At 38.7% G+C, this 15,835-nt stretch overlaps 1 long non-coding RNA gene across 1 annotated transcript in view; it reads right to left on the bottom strand.

The window, feature by feature from the left end:
• Positions 1-15,835, bottom strand: part of LOC125970361 (uncharacterized) — an 83,251-nt gene that overhangs the window by 47,175 nt on the left and 20,241 nt on the right. The gene's annotated exons all lie outside the window — the stretch shown is intronic.

The raw sequence follows: 15,835 nt of genomic DNA, 5'->3' as shown, positions 1-15,835 counted from the left end.
TATATATATATATATATATATGTAGAGATGCATACCGCAACTCTAGTCAACCTCAGTTTGATGCAGTATAGCTTCTATTTTATGCGCCTTTCAATCCGGGGCGGCCTATATATAAAATAATTTCTAAAATAAAAAAAATCAATGAGGGTGTCCCTTATAATCCAGTACGCCTTTTAGTGGAAAAATACTGTAGCTGCTGGATGAGGATAAATGTGCAGGTACTATTCAAACTGGGTCCACTACTGACAACATGGTTGTTTTTTGAACACATCTATTTAGCACTGGGAAGATATGCACTTTTTATTTTTTGATGTTGCCATTATCAGACGTTTGTGCATTCTGTATACACGGAAGAATCCATTCCATTTTTTCGGTCAGGTCAGTTTAGCATAACAATGACATTAAAATACTATTAATGTACCTATTACACTTTCCGCTAGTGTTATAGGATAATTACCGCTTATTTATTTATTGCTATGCAATGTCATTACAACACCTACCTACTTTCTCTTATTTTCCATGCGTTAAATACTGCAGCAAAATGTTAGCATATTGGTTGTTGCAAAACTCATTAGGTGGACAATAATGTAGTGTCAGCTCATTACGTGGGAAGTTTTGTCCTGTAAACACATTGTTCAAGTAATCAGAGTAAATGGGAGGAAAAGATGATGAGCAGATTTTCCAGACAAATGAGCAGAACAAAAAAAAAATTCTATAATGAATCCTTGAATAGTGATGCACAAAGTAGATTGAGGCAGAAGGAGGGCCAAATTGTGTGGGGGAGGAGAAAAGAAAATAGGCGAACAATAAATCGTCCCAAAAAGGCTGTTTGAATGTGTTTCCATCTGGTTCTCATTTCAACAGATATATTATGAATTGTTTCCACACTTAGGGTCGACAAATTACTGGTGTGGATTTTGTTCTGAATGTGGAACAGTGAATCCTCTCTACATACTGGGCAGAATACTGGAGGGGTGTATAGGAGTTTGGCCAGCCAGTGCTTTATGAAAGATGTCCCACCATGTCCCTCAAAGAAGTCCAGTCGGGTCTGTTTCCAGCCTCAAACAACTGTTCACCTTTGAATCATCCTCATTCATCCCAATCGTGCTGTCCAGTTTTAAGGTGGACATTTTGAACTTCTGGGTTGGATCCATGCTCTACCAGAGAAATTCCAGGGAGGAAAAGGTACCCTTGTGCAATTTTTTTGCATATATACTGTGACCCTTTCCAAGCCTTATTAGAACACCTTTGTGGGACATTGACCTGCTCAGATCTTTGTCACCATTCAAAATTATTTTTCCCCAAATGTGGATGTGTTAAGCACCGAGTGCTCACTGCTTCAGAGGCTTGGGGCTCGATCCCCAACCATTGTGACCATGCCAAAGTATCCTTGAGGAAGACACTGAATCCGATGTGAAAGAACCGCTTTGACTACCAAAGGTCGAAAAGAGCGATACAAGTACAGCCCAAATTTAACAAATCAATTACAATTACAACTTAAATAATAAAAATAAAATGTAATTAAAAAATAGGTTATTTCTAGTTACCTGGATACATTAACACATAGACATATATTGAAATAAGACACGATAATAGATGTTTTCCATGCACAATAGACTGTCCCACGTGGTCTTTCATTTGTTTGACGACTGAATAGCTTTTGTATCTCCATCTTGTCAATAAAAACCCGAGATAATTGTTTCAGAGGCAACAGTGGTCAGGACTTCGATTGTTTCCATCTTATATAACTATCACATTTTCTGTGTGAATTAGTCCCATTTTGATTCTACTGTATGACTTAGTTTAGTTTATGAAATAAGATGTTAATCGACAATATAGTTGCATGTGACTTAATGAGACAACAGGGAGACGTCTCACGAATTTATACAAGTACATTGACAGGTGACGTGAAGTTAAGTTAACATGGTCACATGTGATTAGAAAGAACCTGACTGAAAGTAAAATTGTAGCATTGAAGACATAAATGCAAAGTTCAACACGCCTGTGGTTTTTAACCATGTTTCCAGCCTCTTTCCATCTCTCATTGACTCTCACTATTTCTGCTGACGGAGAAAGAGAACTAAAAAGTGCTAACCATGTGCTCTCTAAGCCTTTGCTCGGTGTGCAGTATGAATGTCGAGTTTATCTTTTATTTTTTGCGACTTTTGTTCAATGAGATTTGTAGAAGGTGACTTTTAGTCCTTATAGGGGGGAAAAGAATGCACTTATTCACGGTGCTGAAATCGGTTGACTCGGGGGCAAAAAAAAAAAGCCGGATAATAGGAAACACTATTGCATGAGACCCATTTGCTTAGCAACTGCTATCTTTGTGTTTGACTCCTGGACTGCTTACTTTGATGAAAGCAAGCATTCAATATCATAAAATTCTAAGATGCAGTCTGGGATATACAAGATGGAATGAGTGCTGCCTTAAAATATGTGAATATTTCAAAGCTGTTTAATTTCTATTGCCTCAGAAGTTTAGGACTCACAGGATTATACTTCAAGGTGAGAGGAAGTATGATTTTATAAACTTTAAACAAACAGAATAATCATCACAAGATTTTGCATTAGATGGAGCTTTGTGGTGAACGGGCTTTTCTATTTTGTCTGAGGCCTCTATTATGAGTGAAGGTTATGAACTTGTGAACCCACTGCTACGTTTTTTTTTTTTTTTTTTGAGCAGAAGAGCTGATCAAAAACATCCAGCATATCTGACCAAATCACTGCACCTTTTTTCAAATGAGTCTGGTAGGGTCATGGTGAGTTGGGGCGTGGGGATGATTTAAAATTGTGATTAGCCCCTTGGGTCAAAAAAAAAGAGCTGATCTGCAGTGCAACCTGAAGACCAGCTCGATATACTAGTCCCAAGTCAGTCTTGTGTTCTCCTTCATTTCCCCTTTCCAGTGCCCACACAATTACACAAGTATTTGCTCTCTTCACAAATGATATCTTTCTGTATAGTTCTTCCTCTTCAACAAAAAATAAATTATCAGACAAAGATAAGTGAACAGAAAATAGATTTATGAATCAAGATTTAATTTATAAAGGGAAAAAAACAATTAAAAAGGAAAAGTACTTGACCACCTTGCTAAATCATCAATTCACTGTGGCTAATCACATTTTTGGGAATGCTGAGTCCATGAGTTCCTCTATGGAAGCATGGAGACAACAATTATATTAACATCCCTCCCTCCCTCCCTCCCTCCCTCCCTCCCTCCCTCCCTCCCTCCCTCCCTCCCTCCCTCCCTCCCTCCCTCCCTCCCTCACTCACTCACTCACTCACTCACTCACTCACTCACTCACTCACTCACTCACTCACTCACTCACTCACTCACTCACTCACTCACTCACTCACTTATTTTGTTTGCGATCAAATGGAAACTGGAGCTACTTTGGACGAGAGAGCATGCAAATGCCAAAAAAAGACCAAAAGCAAAATTGACATGCCGAGCCTTTATACGTTGAGGTGACTCAAGCAGCACAGCAGGGGACATGATGGAATACAACAAAATACAGCAATAATGAGGTACAGTGTGAGCCAATCTTTCCTGTACATATGTACAGGTATGCATATACAGGCATTACTTATTTAAAACTGTGTATTATTAACACTGGGAATTTAAGATTTAGTGTTGTGTGTTCTATTAAAAATAAAAACCCAAACGATATTTTGTTGCATTCGGCTACATCATTCTTCCTTCCATGTTTGTGACTTTCTCTTAATTGCCTTTAAGAAGGCAAGGTTGACAGCAAAGCTGTTGATGACCCTCTTTCTCATACACTATGAGTGTATTGCACCTTCACATTCTGTACACTCGGATAGGAAGGTTGTACTCAGCAGTACACTTTGTCATCCGGATGTTTTGGTCTTCATGAGTAGACTAGGTGACTCTAAAGACTTTTACTAGCCAGATACCATCCCAAATAAAAAGGCAGTTGCTGACGAGCTTCTTTCTCTTACACTATGTGTGTATTGCACCTTCACATTCTGTACCCTCGGATAGGAAGTTTGTACTAAGGCAAGATAGTCTGAATTCAACTCCATTCAGTGGTGAGCAGTACACTTCATCATCCGGATGTTCTGGTCTTCTTGAGTAGAGTAGGTGACTCGAAAGTATTTTGCTAGCCAGATACCATCCCAGATAAAAAGGCAGTGGCTTTGTAAATTGTTGGAAGAAAACCAGCAAAGAAAATGCTGCTTTACTTGCATTAATACTACCCATCTACTTGCAATGCTCAATTGTATTCTTAGTACGATGATGAAAGTGGTATTTAACGGTAGGTTGTTAAATATGAATCACGGTACATTTCTAGGAAGTTTTAATGATGGCATATTGGCCAGTTCATTGATTTACAGGGTAGCATGTTACAGTGAGGAACTATTACCTGACACTCTCTGGCACAATAATATGACCTTAGTATTGATCAATGACAACATTTTCTCACGGCCAAATTTATCAGTGTTAACCATTCACATGTTGAATTGTCTTGCGTCTGTCTCTTTAATCTGTATATTAAAAGACAGTGCTTAATCTCAGTATGCCTCCGCTATAACCCTTCAAACTCAAGTCAAAGAGGTATTGATTGTTCACATATGTGCGCGCACGCAGGCACATGCACACAGCAGAAAACAAGTTGCAGGAGATATCTCCCACAGAATGACACCCATCACAACGGGTGGGCAATTGGAGGCCATGCCCACCCATCAAAACAGATCTTCAAGAGATCCTTGGAGCTGTGTGAAGTCCCCATCCTGATTCAAACACTCCACCATTTTGCCAGTTCTCAAGAAACTTGTAATATCAGGACTGAATGGCAATAATTCTGTCGGTCTGAAATCTCTGGTCATGAATTCCTTTGAACGCCACATGCTGGACCACCCAAGGATCATTACTGGAGCCCTGGTAAACCCCCTGCAGTTTGTCTACTGAGCAACAGGTCAGTGGATGACTACACAGGTCTGCACTGAATGGATTTAAATTGTGATGCATCTAACCATAGAATCTGAATTATACACTGCGCTTATTGCATTTGCAGGTCTCTGAATTGTTTTACAGTACTTTTAATTGACTTGTTGATGGTTGTTCATCAACTTGTTTTTTATTGTATATTTTATTTAAGGTTTATATAAATACATGTTTTATTTTTATACAAAAATACAATTGGAAGTAGTAACTGTTTTTCTTGGGGGGGGGGGGTAGTAAAACCTAACAAACTTACTCTCCACACTTATATAGTTTACACAGAACTTGCTCCTCCATGTCTTCATGGTACTTTATGTTCTGGTACACTGTTATGTTGGAAGAGGAAGGGGACATCACCAAACAGTTCAAAATGTGGGAGCATTGAATTATTCATAAATCTATACTGAAGCATTCAGATCGTTACACTGAAACTAAGGATGCCTCTGTGGAAATCCGTATTAGATTTGATTTGATTTAACTTTATTGTCATTGCAAATCACAGGTACAAGGTAGTGAAATGCGTAATGAATCAAATCAAAAGTTCTTATATACATAAAGTCCAACATAAATATGATTCTGTAAAACGCATGTTATGGAATGCAATATTCTTAGGGCAGTTGAATGCTATACGAGTGTATAATATTTATGGTATGTAGAGCGGTGCAAAATAGAATGCGCAAGTGAATACTTGATAATGCGAGTCAATACTGAATGAGTATTTCGTTGATTCAACGCAATCGAGTGTCGTGTGTGGGCGTGAGAGAGAGAGAGAGCGAGAGAGAGCGAGAGAGAGCGAGAGAGAGAGAGAGAGAGAGAGAGAGAGAGAGAGAGAGAGAGAGAGAGAGAGAGAGAGAGAAAGAGGTGTGAGAGTGTATGTTTAGCTGAAAAGTATATTGACAGTGCTCCGAAAGTAGAGACTATTTAGTTCCAGAGAAGAATTCGAACCCTGGACCATCTGGTGCTCGTCAAATCTTTGAGGACTGAACTACTGTCCCCAACTGTGCTAATTTCCTGGTTGACTTGACACAAGTATCTTTAAATTGAAAGCACAGTTTTGGAGGCATGCAACTGAGCGGTGTATTTGAGCTCATAAGAGCAGATGTTTTCCCACACTACTACGCATGGGCTTTTCCCACTCTTATAGCATCCAGCATCAGGATGTCCTTGTGGGTATGCAATTTGGTAAACTTGTAAACTAAAAAGACACCCTTAGTCCTCTAATGGGAGATTTCCCCATCAAATGTACTCTAATGGGATAATTACCCATCAAATGTAGAGGCACTGGAGAAGAAAACAAGGAGAGAGTGACTCTTTTGCAGCGAAGCTGGAAGCCTTCTGAGAAAAAAAAATCTACACAATGTTGGAATGTGGTTGTGGGAATTTTTGGAGGTTAGACACCACTCATGTTCCTGGGTCTGGTTCACAATCTGTGTTCCAGTTCATTCCAAATGTCTTTCATGAAGATAGAGTTTGTTTGTGAAATCACAATACTTCCACACAAAACTCATCCATTTCTCTACTATATGGATTTTATGGATGTGTGCTCAGCATGTGAACAAATTCAGATCCGCACACATTGCTGAAGACTGACTTGAACTTCCAGTGAGCACAATCATCCAATATCACACACACACATACAAGGCAAGACAGCTAGCTTTCTGTGAGGAAAGCGCAGACATATTTCATAATGTAGGTTGCATTCTTTAGCCCACATTAAATTCATTCCTCAGGACAGACTTCAACTTATGACCTCCACTATTAGCCCCTGTGCACTTGGACTGGTGATTAGAGAAACATTAGGAAATTAAAGGCAAATTGCATTACAAAAGACAGATAGCGAAGCTGCTGAGGACCCAACATGTAGGACATAGAACCTGCTGATGCTACGGCTTTTCACCCGCTCATCGGTCAATGTATGAAGCTAAAAGTCACCCTCAGGTAACAATCACTCAGGCTTTACAGTCTGATTAAAAGATAATGCCTGTAAGATGTGCCAGAATAGTTTAACCTGGGCGTTTGGTTTATGTAGGTCTAGAACCGTATCTTGTTCCCGCTGTCACACAACTCATGAAAAAATATCTCATACTGAAAGTAACTTGGCTCTTTTATTCAAAGTTATAAATATTCTAAGTAGCTATAACCATGAAAGTATAAATTAAGTATAATGACAGTGCAATATTTTCAAGAATAGCATACTGCAGAGTACATCACTCCGCCGAGTGTACCCGAAAATGTCACAAGTGGAAAAGAATGTGTAGCCATCTACTTTTAAATACAAGTTACAAGTAATATTAAATATACTGTATTACCATTCGAAAGTAGGTTGCTCAACAGTGGCACACCATGGCTATTATCCTTTTTACATAAAATGTAGTCTGCCACATGGTACATCTCTACAGTACAGAGAAGAAAGTAGACATAGTTGATGTTTTAAAAAAAAAGTCTATATTTTACTAGCTTAAGGGGGAAAAAAAAAGAAATAAATTTGAAGGTGAACATTTTTCCAGTAAGAGTTACTTAAAGCTTTTAACGTTTCCAGCCTGACATCTGCTTTGTTCCCACACTCTAATGTGTCTGTCTGGTAGTGATGCTGAATTTTTTTAAGCATGAATAGGATTTGATCAAATCTGGGGGTCCACCTCAAAGAACGAGCTTGTGCCACCCACGTAGATGAGATTTGTGCTTTGCAGCTTCATTTACAGTGCCGAACAATGTAGTATTAGAGCAAATTCATTCTGTAAATGTTGTACTTGAGCATCACCACTTGATTACAACAGAACATTTGACGCTAAGCATTTTAGAGAGCTTTAGAGGTGTTCATACAGGTTTTGATTCTCCACCCAGCCATATTCTTTTGTCCTCATGAGGTTCACGGGTGGGCTGAATCTTATGCCAGCTGACTATGTGCAAGATTTAAACACCACACAGGTCACCAGCCAATCACAGTACACATATAACAACCATTTGGACACTTCATTGACGTTTACATGCATGCTTTTGAACATGTGAGGAAGCTGGAGAAAGCGGAGAAAGTGCACAGGAAAAACATGCAAACTCCACAATGAAGGGCCTGATCCGAGATTCTAACTCAAAACATCTCTCCTGCAAGGCAGAAATAGTACCCCCAACCCACCATAGATAGATATACATTTTCTCTCATTGCTTATTTGGTTAAGTTCTTTATATGATGAGAATGAGGTTTCAAAACAAGAAGCCACAGGTGACTTATTACAAAAAAGCTGCAACCATCAGGTGGATGATAAATCGACTGGTAAATAAAGTTTCACCTTCCCTTTTGCCAGGAAAATGAACTGTTATTTTACCCTTACTACTGCGATGTTGAAGATCTGTCTTTTGTCATGATTTAATTATAAGGCACTTAGAGAAGAAGCTGTGGCGGTTGAGCAGCTACTAGTTGTTTTTTTTTAACTGCTCTTTATGTCAGGTAGCGTTAGGATCGGTGACGGCTCATCCATAGAAGGCGCTCGGGCAATGCACTCCCGCCCAACTGTGTCACAGTAAAAAGGATATAAATTAAATGAGAATTAAAAATTATAATAAAAGTACTTAAAAATATGTGTATTGCATATCTGTTTTAAATGAGCAGGATCATGCTGTTATCGATGAGTAATTAATTTTCACTGGTTTCTAAACTATGACATACTTCTGATTTGAGCGCATAGAATATTGCTAATAGACTCTCATTAAAAGTGTGACATGCACAACCAGTCCTTGTGCAATACACATCATTGGTTGCTAATAGACTCTCATTAAAAGTGTGACATGCACAACCAGTCCTTGTGCAATACACATCATTGGACTCTTAATTCCACCAATCTTAACATATTTTTTAAAGCAAAAAAAAATAAAGTTACACATGATCATAATTATTATTATTTTTTTAAAGCAAAAAAAAAATCAAATTACACATGATCATTATTCTACAATCACAATTTTTTTTAAAAAACTAAAAAAAAGTCAAATTACACATGATCATTATTCTACAATCACAAGTTGTTATTTAAATGTTTTAGTTACATCAACCATGTAAAGACGAGAATGCAATCATATAGATTGAAATACTAAATTATTTTCCTTCACAGATAATTGATTCTGCTCCAACAATAGATTCATTTTCTGAATCACACTAACTCACTAATTCATTATACGGAACAAAAAATTACGTATGCAGTGTTATCCTCACTTTAGACATCAAAAAGGCTATTGTGACTTCTGGGTGTGATTCTTTTCTTTTTTTCTTGAGAGACAGTCAAACTGGCTCTTTAAGGTTGCCAATCCCTGTGCTCGGGTTTATATTCATTTCACATGCTAAGCAGAAAGAAAGCCGGGAAAAGGGGAGGATCTCTGCATGTGGTGCTTCAAGTATTTTAACTGTAGCACTAATGCACTACCCTGAAATTAATCTTTGAGTAGGTAGCACCCCACCAATCTCTGTACACCCTGTGTCTGAGTAATAAACAACTCTATACCAGCATTTCTTAGCACATAAAACTACTGTGATTTTAGTGGCAATGCTTCAAGTTGGGGAGTGTGGCACCACCGACTTGGTAGGTGGGCATTGCCCCCTACAGCCCATGAGATCTGTGAGATATGACCAGATTGACTGAACTAAAATTGCCCTCAGTTCCCACTTATTTTACCATTAGAACCAAAAGAACAGCTTTGCATCATGCAAAATAATTGAAGACTCATTCATAGTGCAGGGAGCACAGTGGCACACTGGTTCGCACGTTTGGCTCACAATTCAGACGTGCAAGGTTTGTTTACGGTTCTAGCCTTCCTGTGTGGTTTGTATGTTCTCCCCATGCTTGCGTGGGTTTCCTCTGGGTACTCCGGTTTTGTCCCACATTCCAAAAACATGCATGGTTGGCTGACTGAACACTCCAAACTGCCCGTAGGTATGATTGTGAGTGTGAATGGTTGATCATTTCTTTGTGCCCAGCCATTGGCTTCCGACCAGTTCTGGATGTACCCCGCTAACCCAAGACAACTGGGATAGGATCCAGCATCCCTGCAACCCTTGTGAGCGGTTTGGAAGATGGATGAATGAATCATTCATAGTGTATGCTCCAAAAAAGCTTTTTGGAAATAGCCGCATGCCAAAAAGGAGGAACACATGTTTACTGTATTTGAATAATAAGTACTGAAATTTTGTCACTATTTAAGTAGTTAAGGGTTGGAATTGGGGGGGGGGGGGGGGTTAGCTCACCAAATGATTCCCGAGCGCAGCAACGCTGCTGCTCACTGCTCCCCTCTCCCCCAGGGGATGGATCAAAATCACACGGGGATGGGTTAAATGCAGTGGACAAATTTCACCACACCCAGATGTGTGTGTGATGATCATTGGGACTTTAACTTTAATGCACCAAAGTAACACAATTCAGTCAATCCAACTAATATAAAAAAAAAGGTAAAAAGACCAGGCATTGTTCCAGAAACTGAATTATTATGCATTGAATCTCGCTTATGGAGTATATTCAGAAAAAAAATGAAGGGAAATAATGCAACAATTTTGGCACATTTTCTTTTTTAGATTGTATACTGGAGTCACAAACCAATAGAAATTCCTCAACTGTGAGCTACCGACATGGTTATCATGTGGTCCAATTGATTATTCTGTTGTGCCAATAAGACTTTTCCCCCGAGCCTCACTTCACCTGTTGTTAACATTCTCTTAGGGGGATTCTGTCAAGCACTGACAATGAGGAAAAACATATGGCCGCTTTCATGCATTAAAGCTGCATGGGAGAATTCCCTGGGAGGCTAGTTTGACCCTCTCAAGCAGTCTTCAAACTACAAATTAAACATGAATGGTTTTCTAACCTGAAGCCATTGTTCTTCCTTCACAACAGGAACATTTCAATGCAACTGTATAATAAGATTGTATTTTAAAAAAATGAATCGAAACAATCACATTTTTGGCAACTGACAAACATATAATATTGAGACATTTCAAACGAGTGTAGTCTCTAATTTGCAAACACAATAAACAACTAAAACTGTAAGTTTGAAATAACAGTAAAATATATAATTTAACACAACTCCCACATGTGGGATTCCACGAGCAAGAAAGCACTTTGATCAGTGTCAGTGTTTTGTAAAAGAAAACAACAAACAACTATTTCTAGAATTAATGACTTTTTGTAGTCAGTACTCTAATAATGTACAAAACATGTTAAGTAATAGTGCTCAGGGCTGAGTGTCATTAATGCCAGGTCGTAGAAAGAACAGAAGCAGTTCCCATTTCTGTTCTCTTAATTTCTTTAGGACCAGTTGAAAGTTAACAATAAAGTCCTAATATGTATCATGTCAATCACTATATCATATAATGTTTTGCAACCATCTTTATACAAAACTATTGTCTACAATCACATTAAAATGTTACACTCAGGTTTCAAGTTGGTATCCAAACACATTGATTGGTTCTTGTTTTCAAGAAGATGGATGGATGGATGGATGGATGGATGGATGGATGGATGGATGGATGGATGGATGGATGGATGGATGGATGGATGGATGGATGGATGGATGGATGGATGGACGACTTGAAGACACAGAGAAAGTTGTGTTGCTCAACAACTCAGATGCTATTACTGAACTAAACATGTTGAGGAGTATGGGAAGTACCAGAAACAGATAATCTGTTCACCAATCTTGTTCACGTCCCAAAAATTAATGTTCTGAACTGTTATTAATGAAGCTTGATACATTTGGATCAGTTTTCCTTTTTTCATTTGCACCCTTTTTTTGTGAAATGCTTGACTATCGCCAATGCCCCCTACAAATGTTGAGTTTGAGAGCCCTAATTTATAACATTTGACTGTAAACCTGACCGTAAAAGACATGATCTGTGTGTTACATTCAGAGCACTGCCTAAAGTCAAAATGGGTTATTTATATAAATGTTTAGGTGTGTAAACTGTTTAATTAGTAAAGTAAAAATTCACTCACTTTGCATAATGGCCCACAGGTCCTACATGAAGCACAGGGCATTCAATACTATTGTGTTGTGTTTAAACCAATGTCATGAGTTCCTGGCCATCTTTCGGACAGGGCTATCTATGGTTGTTTATTTTATTGAAGAGCTAAGCAATACCAATGGACTGGAACACAGAATGCAAATGGGCCACAACTACTGATCTGCAAGCCAGTCTGTTAGAGCTGACCATTTGATGAACCGATAATTCTGATGTTATTTTTCTCTTGTAGTTTTGTGTGAGATGAAATTGAAATAAACCGGTAAATGTGATGAATAGATTCCTGAATACAGTTACATGCTTTGGCAGTTCTACATTGATAGTTTATATTACTGTTGTTGCACATTATTATTATTTCTTATTTAACAAAAACTTCCCCTAATGTTTGCTCGTGCAGCTTATAGTCCAGAAATTATGGTAGGCTCCATAACTTCGAACTGTGGTGAACTACAACTGTTTTTCTTTCTTTTTTTGCATGACCGCCCTGGACAGCTTGCTTTTATATTTAGTGCATTTGTGAATTTGAATAGTACATTCTGGCAATATGCAGCTCCAAGATGTGGTCCTTAAACATAAACTTCAGCTACATTCTAAATGTCAAATTTTGAGGGTTTCTGGGTAAGATGGTCAATATGGTCACTCGCCCTGAACAAACTGCATGGCATTTTGTAAATATAATTGCACACGATTTCAACCCAGCACTCCACAGGCAGTCACAAAAAGCTTTGAAGCTCATCCCGCACTTAAGGTTAAAGTCATTTGTAGGTTTCAGAAAACACTGTTAAATAAATAGCCATGGCGACTGGGGTTATAACCATTTCCTATGTTACCTTGTCCTCTTCATCACCTCCCATCTATGTAACTGTCCATCTATTGTACCCATGGGAATTCATTTCATTATAGCTGGTAATGGTTTTCAAGTCATTCTTATGGTGTCTTAACTGAGGCTGAATTATATCTTCCAGTCATAGTACCACAGTGTTTAACATGTTTAAACCAAGCATACAAGTATCTGTATTGTTGGTTATATCAATTTGTGAGGCAAGCAACACAAGCTTTTCAAATTTCTATACAGATACTTTAATGTTTGAGCATGGATACCAGCAAATTGGGTGAGCATATTATACATGCGTACACAGGAACATCAATTTTTGAAGGGTGATTTTTGGGGTGCATATAAAACATGTTATACTTGAGAAACTACGGTACTTGCAAACATTGTGTCTCATGTTGGCCATATGAAAGGAATGTTGTAATCTCGGATCATCAAGAAAATACATATGCGGTTGCTCATTTGCCTACAACAGTGTTTCCCAACCACTGTGCCGCGGAACACTGGTGTGCCGTGAGAGATGTTCAGCTGTGCCGTGGGAAATTGTCCAATATTAATTACGGAGCGAATTTTAAACAGGATCGCCAAACCACTGGTTAGCGCAAGGCCTGGTCAGTGTGCGTGGAAAATCAGAAAGTCTTGACATCTCATATTGTGTCGGTCTGATTGTGCTGCATCAACACATAATCATATTTATGTGTGTGCTGCTGTGTGCTTTTGATAGCAGTGACGCTCTGACGGCCGTGATCCGTTTGCGAACTGACGGAAATACCTGCATGGAGTTCAACTGGAGAACTTTGCATTTTTCATCAACATAAAGTAGCGTGGGTTCAAGGTGGTCTCCAATTCCCTACATTACATGCATGGACAATTACATCATGCGCAAGGGGACAACTTGCCGTTTAACTGCCAATGTCATGCGTGGTCCACAGAAAGTCTATGTCTGTTTTTGCAATGTCAGGCATGGCTTACTCGGATTTACTGTGCTCTGACTGCCTTGATTTTAAAGCAAATGAGGCATGCCACGATGATTGGATGGGAAAAGTTTACTTCTATCCCACATTGACTCACAAATGCCATGTTATGCCCAATTTTACTCATGCAAAGTCTGGCAAAAACCTAAAGTAGAAAACTACTGTTCTTTGCGCTGGACTCACACTGACCCAGAGACTTCACTGGATTCATTATCCTAAACCGCACGTGCACACCGAGTGATGTTATAATGTGATTTACAGTACTGTACCTATTTCACATACAGTCCTCTAAAATGTGTATATGAATAGATACCATTCATACTCATAACAATTGGATTTCCCAATAAGAGAGTTCCAATTGTACCGCTTTTTATATTTTCCATCTAAAAGAAAGATATCATGTACTTTGTGTAATTGTATACTGTCAATTAGACATTGGCCAGTCAAATTCTCTTCTCCATTTGGCGTAATTGTTTTTCAATATATCGCCATCTATTTGTCTGAACTGATTTTTAAATTGTGTTGATGTCTCCCTTATGGACCACTACACACACAGGCAGTTTCTTTTCATTCTCTTCTTGACAGGTGGCAGCATTTTGTGTCTCTATAAGAGCTGTCATTCTGTCAAGTGGCATGAAAAACAGCAGGACAGGAAAATATTGTGGCATGGTGTGTGCTGTAAATGTTGGCAACAATCAAAAGGAGGGTTGTGAAGTTCAAAAATTCTAACTTGTTCTAGATCAACTTTTTTGGGGACTACGTTGACTCAGTAATGTTCCAAATGTGCTGACATTTTGCTTGCATCTACAGAGGTCAATAGATTTATAAATGTGCTAGATGTTGAAACAATTAAATGTACAATCCAATGATATTAGCAAGCACATGCCTTTACAACCATCTTGGCCTGCTTATGGGATATCTCTCAAGATCACCGATTAGCCTTTATTGTGGGATGTGTTAAGGGATAAACAAGTTCAGTCAAACATTCTTGCAATGATTAGCACTGAGGCTGGCCAATGATGTGAAACCTGGAACACCATGATGTGAAACATGGAAGCGAAATTAACACCAGCATCGAACCACAGCTCAAGTTATCGCACATTTAAAGAAACGTGTTATAGTTCCTCTGATATTATTTCAGTAGCTTGAAACGAGTGGGAAGTGGAAACACGTAAGCTACCTCATATTTCCACCGGTAATGCTCAATGTCTTTTGTTACATATGGTCCATTGCATTTGCAAATAATTTCTTACTGTCAACAACAATAACAAATGTGAATTTAAATGGCGATTCCAAGCACTAGTAGAATGCCCATTGGATTTGCACACAGGCAATGAAGCACATTGATAGGGACAGATAATTATTCACACTTACACCACCATGAACATTAAAACTGCTTAAATAAAGGAAAATGAAACAATGTTCTATTGCAGATAAAATATACGGCACATAAAAATTGCATTTAAAAAAAATCAGTATGTAATACAAAGAGTTCATGAAAAATAAATGCAAATGGTTTGCACTTAAAAGTTAATTATTACTATGCTGCACATAAAAAGCACAAAACCTCATGACACAAACTTAAGCCACAGTAACATTATGCCCAGTTTGACAATTCACTGGGCACCAAAATGCAATGGACAACCTTGGTTTACAACATAATTCATTCATATTCACAAACTAAAGCAATTCTTCCTATTAAAATGAATGTGAAAGGAATCAATCACTTCCAGCCTAAAAACCAAGTCTCTTTAGTGAGCAGCCGGCACAGACACCCAGCAAGGAGAGGACAGCGAGGCCCCACGCCATGCGATCACACAGAGTCGAGACGCTGAGCCGCGAGCCTTCTACTGAGCTGCTATTTTTGGCTATTTTTGAGCTTTCCCCACACTTCCGAGTACATAGTTATGCTTCCAGTGTGCTGGCTTTGACTCTGTGATGCAACAGCGGCTCCATTTCAGGCTATTTTTGTGCTTTCCTCGCACTTCCGTTTGACCAATTTTGCCTCCAGCGCACTAGATCTCGCTCTATACTCGAAATAGCAGCTTCATTTCAGGCCAGTAAG

This window comes from Syngnathus scovelli, chromosome 6, assembly GCF_024217435.2.
Source record: "Syngnathus scovelli strain Florida chromosome 6, RoL_Ssco_1.2, whole genome shotgun sequence".
Classification (NCBI taxonomy): Eukaryota; Metazoa; Chordata; class Actinopteri; order Syngnathiformes; family Syngnathidae; genus Syngnathus; species Syngnathus scovelli.
Note: the sequence above shows the minus strand (reverse complement) of the source record. Positions and strands in the feature narration are given on the sequence as shown.